At 48.5% G+C, this 7786-nt stretch overlaps 1 pseudogene; it reads left to right on the forward strand.

Moving 5' to 3' along the window:
* The first annotated feature begins 2857 nt into the window (after positions 1–2857).
* Positions 2858–4155, forward strand: LOC125531726 (annotated as a pseudogene).
* Positions 4156–7786: the final 3631 nt, after the last annotated feature.

The raw sequence follows: 7786 nt of genomic DNA on the forward strand, positions 1-7786 counted from the left end.
TGCTTAATGCAATCCTATGTTTATTTTGAACTTGATATTTGAGAATGCATGCGTTTGTGAATGGTCTTTAGGTCGAGCATTAGCTATAGATGATTATGACATCTAGCCATTCTATAGATTCATGGACATACTAGTTATATAATATCGTCACATCATATAATATAATTATCCATATTGTCTTAATCGTTTATCTTGCATACCTATGCTTATATTTTCACGCCATTGCTTATTGTAGGGACACTACTAGTGTACTATGAATCCAGTCCAATTTCCCACATAAAAACAACTACCACTTTAATTTTACATGCACTTTTATTTTCTGCAATTAATATTCCAAAAATACAGAAACACTTCCAAAAATTAGACACACTCATAACTTTGTTGCAACTAGTAAAGCTAGTGAGATTGACAACGCTAGAATTGTTGGGGATACAAGGAAGTTTCTAATTGTATGTAAGGACAAGCTTTGGGCTTGAAAACATTTGATTACATGGATTGATATCTTGGTTCTCGCTGAGGGAAACTTGCCTGCTAGTTACAAATACTTGCACTTGGTGGCCCAACAACTTGCTAGCTTATGTGATTCTCTTGGAGAAAACAATAGCCTAGAGGCTCTAGGCAGCTATGTGTGTTGTCCAGGAAAGATCATACCCTCTCTGACCTCAGCCGGAGGGTGTCAGGTTCCATTTGGAGGCTCCGGTGCCCAAAGGGTCCAGGCCAACTTCGAGCGCCACCCGAACAAATTCAGTACCACGCTGACCTGGTCTGAAGAGCGCCCAAAGTGAGCACAACTTACACACTTTTTTGGGACCTCTCTCTCTCTCTGGGTTGTGGGTTTTCTGGTTGTGTATTTTGTATGTTGAATCCCTCATATTTCCACGATGCAGCCCGTGTTTGTATTATGACATGCATATGACTCAAAAAACAAGAAATCACAGGTAGAAGTGTCATATTCTTTATCTTTTGTGTGTGTGTGGGGGGGGGGGGTCTCCGACCCATATACATATCTTTCCTACTTAGAAAGGTTGGAGTTGATGATGAGTTCACATATAAGACCATATGCTACTTATAAAGGTTGGAGTTGATGGTGAGTTCCCATATGGGACCATATCCTACTTATAAAGGTTAGAGTCATATGTGAGACTAGCAACCTTCCAAAAGATATAAATTATAACAAACAATTGTTACTTTTTACACGGTATGAGACCATCAAAAAAAATAAATACACTGTTGCCCAAATTATGAGAAAACACTCTTATGAAAACAAAAATTATAAATGCATACAACTCCATTTTAAAATCATGGTCTTGATTTTAATTTCTCTGCCCAACCAATTCTTCCAGTTCTATAGTTCTATACCACAATAGAAGAGAGCAAACACATTGCAATTCCAATGCAGTCATAGACGTTATCCTCCTACCAAACACATGATCCGGTGCATTCAAATTACTCTTGCCCATTCTCTTATCTTTTATCATTTAAAATGTTATCTCACTCTAAATCTTCGAAAGCACTAAAAAGGGTCGCTTAAAATTCTTCAATGGCTACAATATGGTCTTTCGTTATATCGACGCTCTCTTTCTAATCATGACCATGCAACAACAATAAGACACCATCATATTTGATGATATCCTAAGTCAATAGTATCTTATCATCCTTCCCTTTTATGGTTCCTTAGCGATGCACAACATTGTGCTAGTTTCATCTCAAAGTACACATACATTATGTAAGCACTATGCAAACATGGCTAGTCTTCTAACATAGTGTCATTAAACAAAATCTCATTAGGGGCAAATCATCACTTGAGTTGTAGCTACTCTCAGTCAAGCTTCCATCTTCTCCTTCTTCTTTCTCTTCTTCATCTTCATCTACTTCTTCAGATTGAGTCTTCCTTTTGCTCTCGCGCATACTCCCACAAAAGTTATCAAGGAAGCAATTCGAGCTGCTAGTGGGACATAGCACATTGGAGGAGCAGCTGCCAGTGGGACATAACATAAGCTCAGTACTTCGGTGATAAACCTTCAAAATGGTGTTTCTAAATCCCTCACTTGTATAGCTGTGCACCTCGAGAAAATGATTTATGCCCAGCGATGACCGAACAGGATAAGCCACGGCATGCACGCCAGCACTTAGACCAATCATAATGAGCGAGCATGCATGCATGCAACTCATCGTTGCTTAGTTTTGAGTGAACTTTAAGCATAAAACGTGTTGCTTCCGAGGTGCTGACATGCTGCGTACGTAATATATACTCCCTCCGTTCTAAATTACTCGTCATAAAAATAGATGTATCTAGAATTAAAATACATCTAGATACATCCATACGTGCGACAAATAATTCGAAACGAAGGAAGTAGGATCGAATTTACAGGACCTTTCCTTCTTTTTTCTTCAATTATTTCCGTTAGTGTTTCCTCTGCGTTATTGCAGATGCAGTAGTATCGTACTGGGGTGTACAAAACAAAAGAAACACACACACACACGCCCTCTGTTCCTAAATATAAGATGTTTGTCTTATGTTTAAAAACAGAGGTGCTCCATCCAAATACAAGACGTTTGTCTTAAACGTCTTACATTTTGAGACAGAAAAAGTATCATAAAAACGTCTTACATTTTAAAACAAACAGAGAATGTCAAAATTTGACTTGCATTTTAAGACATGGGGAGTAGTTAGAAACGGAGGTCTGGTGGTGCCAAGCTTGTATCAGCGTGATGTGGGCGAAATCGTTTTATACAAACACGGACTAGAGACACACAACCAATTTCAGGTGAGACAAAGGAAAGTTAAAAAATGCACGCTTTGGTGCCCCTGGTTCCTATAAATAAGCCATCGGGCGCACCACTCTGCCTGCACCAGTCACACACCCAACCAACCACCCCTAGCTACCACTTCAACCTGCACTGGTCTCTTCACACTCTCCTCGCGACCATCGGAGTTCAGCGGCGCTCGCACATCAAAGAAATCAAGTTCGTGCCACGGCGAGGAGCGTCGTCGGTGAGCGTGATCGGTCCGGAAATGGTGAAGAGCGCGCAGCAGCAGGTGGCGCTTGGCGGCGACGGCGGCAATGCGGCGGCGGCGAGGCAGGGCGGCGGCAGCGGCGGGAGGCAGCAGCAGCAGCAGCAGCAGTACAAGGGCGTGCGGATGCGGAGCTGGGGGTCGTGGGTGTCGGAGATCCGGGCGCCCAACCAGAAGACGCGCATATGGCTCGGCTCCTACTCCACCGCCGAGGCCGCCGCGCGCGCCTACGACGCCGCGCTGCTCTGCCTCCGGGGCTCCGCCGCCGACCTCAACTTCCCCGTCCACCTCCCCTTCCACGTCCCCGCCGCCGCCATGTCGCCCAAGTCCATCCAACGCGTCGCCGCCGCCGCCGCCGCCACCGCCGGCAGCCCCCTGCAGCCTCCCCACACCATGGCCTCCTCTGCCTCCTGGCCCGGCGCCGCCCCGCCGTGCGGCTACGGCGACAACGCGCCGTCCTTCGGCTCCCCGGAGGACCAGTCCGCCCGCCACAGCAACGCCGACGACGACGAGACCTGGCGCACGGCGACGACGGCGTGGACTACGACGCGCTGGCGGACATCGACGCCTTCTTCCAGTCGCCCAAGTGCATGGACTACGCCACGATGATGGACCCGTGCAGCACCTTCTTCGCGCCGGCGCCCATGGCGCCCGTCGAGTGGGAGGAGGAAGGCGAGATCAGCCTCTGGAGCTTCTCCTCCTACAACTGATCGAGCTCAAATGGCAGCTCCGGCCACGGCCATGGAGGGCATTTCAAGCTTCGGCCGGTCAAATCACCACTAAGCAATTCCATCAATACTGACAGATTAATTACTCAACTACCACTACGAGTGACCAAGAATTGGTCACGGTAAAAATAATCGCGGGCCATGATCAATTCTTACTTCATGGCCTCGCGAAGGATGATGATTAATTATTATTTCATTCATATTCCGTAGCTAAATATAATATGCTAGTGCCACTGGCGTACTAGTAGTACTACGTATCCGTACTAGGCCAATTATACATTTGTGGGGGAGCTCTGATGGAGCTACATGTTTTAAGGCAGCTTCCATGGAGCCAACTCCCTTCAACTAGTTTACATGTGTACTATGTGTAAAAGCTGTTTGTGCAAGTGTGCAAGCAATGGGTTATGATGATGAATTGCTTCTTTAATTTTGCTTTGTTTTAGGTGAGTACTCTACATGTTCTAAAGTCAACTTTTTGGTTAGGAGACATGGCAGAAGAGTCACATTTTCTATTAGGCTGGTCATAGTGGGGAGTAACTTAGACTAGTGTCATACATATGACACTAGTCTACGTTACTACCTTCATAGTGCAAAGTGTCATAGAAGTAGTATCATATATGGTTGCATTTATTAGCTTATAGACTCAACATTTCTTGGGAAGCGCTATGTGATGGTAACATAAAATGTTACTCCAAACACCTCTCTCCTCATTAACTAGGAGCCATATAAGCAAACTTGTCTTGAGATGTGTTATGTTACTAGCTAAGTTACTCCCACTATGAGTAGCCTTAAAAGAGAGTGAAATAGCTATTCCAAAGCGGAGTTACTTTCAAGAGGAACAACATCATAAGAAACCCCGGTAACTGAGAGCGGATTATGACGAAGCTATGTACCTAGGATAGGGTCACGGACCTGTCCAAACTGCCCTACACAAGAACATCTCTAGAAGAAATCACCTTTCAATCGACTTGGAGGTGTTCCACTCGACAGACTGGAAGACACTCGACCAAGAAGCGACCACTCGACCAAGACCAAACCACTCGACGACCAGGAGACCTAAAGGCACTCCGCATGCTAACGGTCGGTTATTAAGTAGCCTTTATGGTCATCATAGCACTTTATTAGGGGCGTTACCAGTAACGCCCGACCTTAATGTATTTAAAACCCTGCATAACTGAGGGCCGGAGGGGTCCGGCGAACTCTATATAAGCCACCCCCTCCTCAGTGTAAAGGGTTCGCACCCCTGTAAACCATACACGCATAATCCAGTCGACCGCCTCCGGGCTCCGAGACGTAGGGCTATTACTTCCTCTGAGAAGGGCCTGAACTCATAAACCTCGTGTGCTTACAACTTCTCCATAGCTAAGATCTTGCCTCTCCATACTTACCCCCTACATTACTGTCAGACTTAGAACCACGACAGTTGGCACCCACCGTGGGGCAGGTGTTTTAGCGATTTGTTGGAGGAGTTGCGATCTTTTCCGATCCGAATCATCATGGTTTCCGGCGGAGTTTTGGTGGAGGGCCGCGAGATCCGTCTCGGCGCGCTCACGTTCATCGCCGACGACTCCGCTTGGCTTCAGGAGGCTCCGCTCGACGTGGACGCGCTCCCTGTCCATGGGGCGACACACTTTCGCGCGTGCGTCCGCGGCATCCTTTTGCGGCAACCGTCGACCTGCTATCGGTCGGCTCCTATGCTGTCCTCCCTCCCTGTTTCCCGCCGGCGCAAGCACTCCGGTCGGTCGAGACTTCAGCGGTGGGTGAGACACGCGGTGGCACGCCAGTCGGCCACCCCACAAGTCGCGGCGATCGAGCCTGATGAATCCCTCTACGGCGCTTACTCCTGATTCTGTCGAACTGCTCTACACGAGACCGCCTTCCACAATGGCGACGACAGACCTCGACGATATCGAAGGAATCACCATTCCGCAGAGCGAGAGCGCATCGTGCATCGCCACTTAATACGATTCTCGATCGCAGTGACCGCACCCGTGCCTACCAGTTTCCCCCCGCACCACGAGAGCCTTACGGGGAGGCACCCGTCGCTGTCCCATGAGGAAATATCTCCCCGACACCTCAACTCGGTGATTAGAATGGAAAACTTTCGCACAAGAAGCTCGAACTATCAAAGGATGCGCTACACACTCTATATCAATCGGAAGAAAACCCCGGCTCGTGCCTTGGCAGGACGCGCGAAAGCCTGGCAAACTTGAAAATACACCAGAGGCCAGCCCTCGACTGCACCAAAGAAAACCAAGTTTCCAGCGAGCACATCGGACAGCAAGCGCGCGACGACCAACGGTTCCCGATCCATCCAGTACGTCAGACTTGTCCAGCCCCGCATGACTAATCGAAACTCCGATTCAGAATTTAGCAGCTGCAGCCCGTATAGCAGAGTCGATTCAGCCTTCCTAGTCGGAGGCTGGCAGAGGCTTGCTGCAGATCAGAGCGTTACTCCAGCAGAGACCAGAATTCCGCTGTTTCTCAGTCGCGGAACAGGATTCACAGCAGATCCGTTGCTGCAGACACAGTCCAGTCGGCTCATAGCCCAAGATCGCCCCCGAGGCGTGAGGGACGTGGGGACCGGCGTAATCAGTACGGGAACCGTGAGCAATATGATCACCGATTCGATCGTGATGATCGACGTCGAGTGCCCACCCCTCCCCCGAGGAGCGGGTCGTATGCGCCTCGACAGCAGGATGACAGGCGCCCTCGTAGTGTTGGGCGAAGGATTCCAGTCGACTCCAGGGAGCCAGGCTTTGATGCGAGATCCATTCTCGTTCAAGGTTTGGTCGACAGGAACAGAGCTCACCGAGAAGGTCACGACAGAGATGCACCTACCAGCAGAGCACATGTTTCGGGGCCAGAGTGCTTTAGTAGAGCCATCAGGGCCGCTGTGATTCCTCCCAACTTCAGGTTGGCGACTGGAGTCAGTAAGTTCACTGGTGAGTCCAAGCCCGATACTTGGCTTGAAGACTACCGAGTGGCCGTCCAGATTGGCGGCAATGATGAAGTGGCCATGAAGCACCTGCCTCTCATGTTGGAGGGCTCGGCCAGAGCGTGGCTGAAACCAGTTAGCACCCAGCAGCATTTACACTTGGGAAGATCTCGCCCGAGTGTTTGTCACCACATTTGAAGGAACATGCAAGCGACCGGCAGGGCTGACGGAACTGCGGTCTTGCTGCAGAAGCCGAATGAAACTTTGAGGGATTACATCCAGAGATGGATCACGTTACATCACACGGTAGAGAATGTGCCTGACCACCAAGCAGTCTGTGCCTTCAAAGAAGGCGTCAAGTACAGAGAACTGAATCTGAAATTCGGTCGGACCGGAGATATGTCTCTGAATCGGATGATGGAGATTGCCACCAAGTACGCTAATGGTGAAGATGAGGATCACTCAGGAGTGGCAAGCTCAAGTCAGTCACTCAAGAAACCAAGGAAATTCCAATCGGAAACAGAAGCGGAAAGTTGAGCCAGCTGCTCCTGGAAGCCTTGGCTGTAACCCAAGGAAAGTTTAAAGGAAACCCAAAGGACCTTGGAACCCCAAGAAAGTTAAAGACCAGAACGGAAATGATGTGTTGGATTTTCCATGTCTTCGTCCACACCAAGAAAGATGAAGAGGGTAATTTCATTTACCCAAACATACCACTCGACAGTCCAACTCTTGATCCAGCAGTTCCAGGGTAAGCAGCCCAAAGATAAGGAAAAGGAGTCGGACAAAGTTGAGGACAAGGAAGATAGTGACGATGGATACCCCCAGGTCAATTCCACCCTGATGATTTTTGCTGATGTTGAAAGCAAAAGTCGACTGAAAGTTATCAACCGAGAGGTGAATATGGTTGCTCCGGCGACACCCAGTTATCTGAAGTGGTCTCAGACTGCCATACATTCGACCAGTCCGATCACCCAACGCACATTGCCACCCCTGGGAGGCAAGCTTTGGTGGTCGACCCAGTTGTTGAAGGCACTCGACTGACCAAAGTCTTGATGATGGGTGGCAAGTGGTTTGAACATACTATATGCTGAGACGTTGGCGAAG

This window comes from Triticum urartu, unplaced genomic scaffold (assembly GCF_003073215.2).
Source record: "Triticum urartu cultivar G1812 unplaced genomic scaffold, Tu2.1 TuUngrouped_contig_798, whole genome shotgun sequence".
Classification (NCBI taxonomy): Eukaryota; Viridiplantae; Streptophyta; class Magnoliopsida; order Poales; family Poaceae; genus Triticum; species Triticum urartu.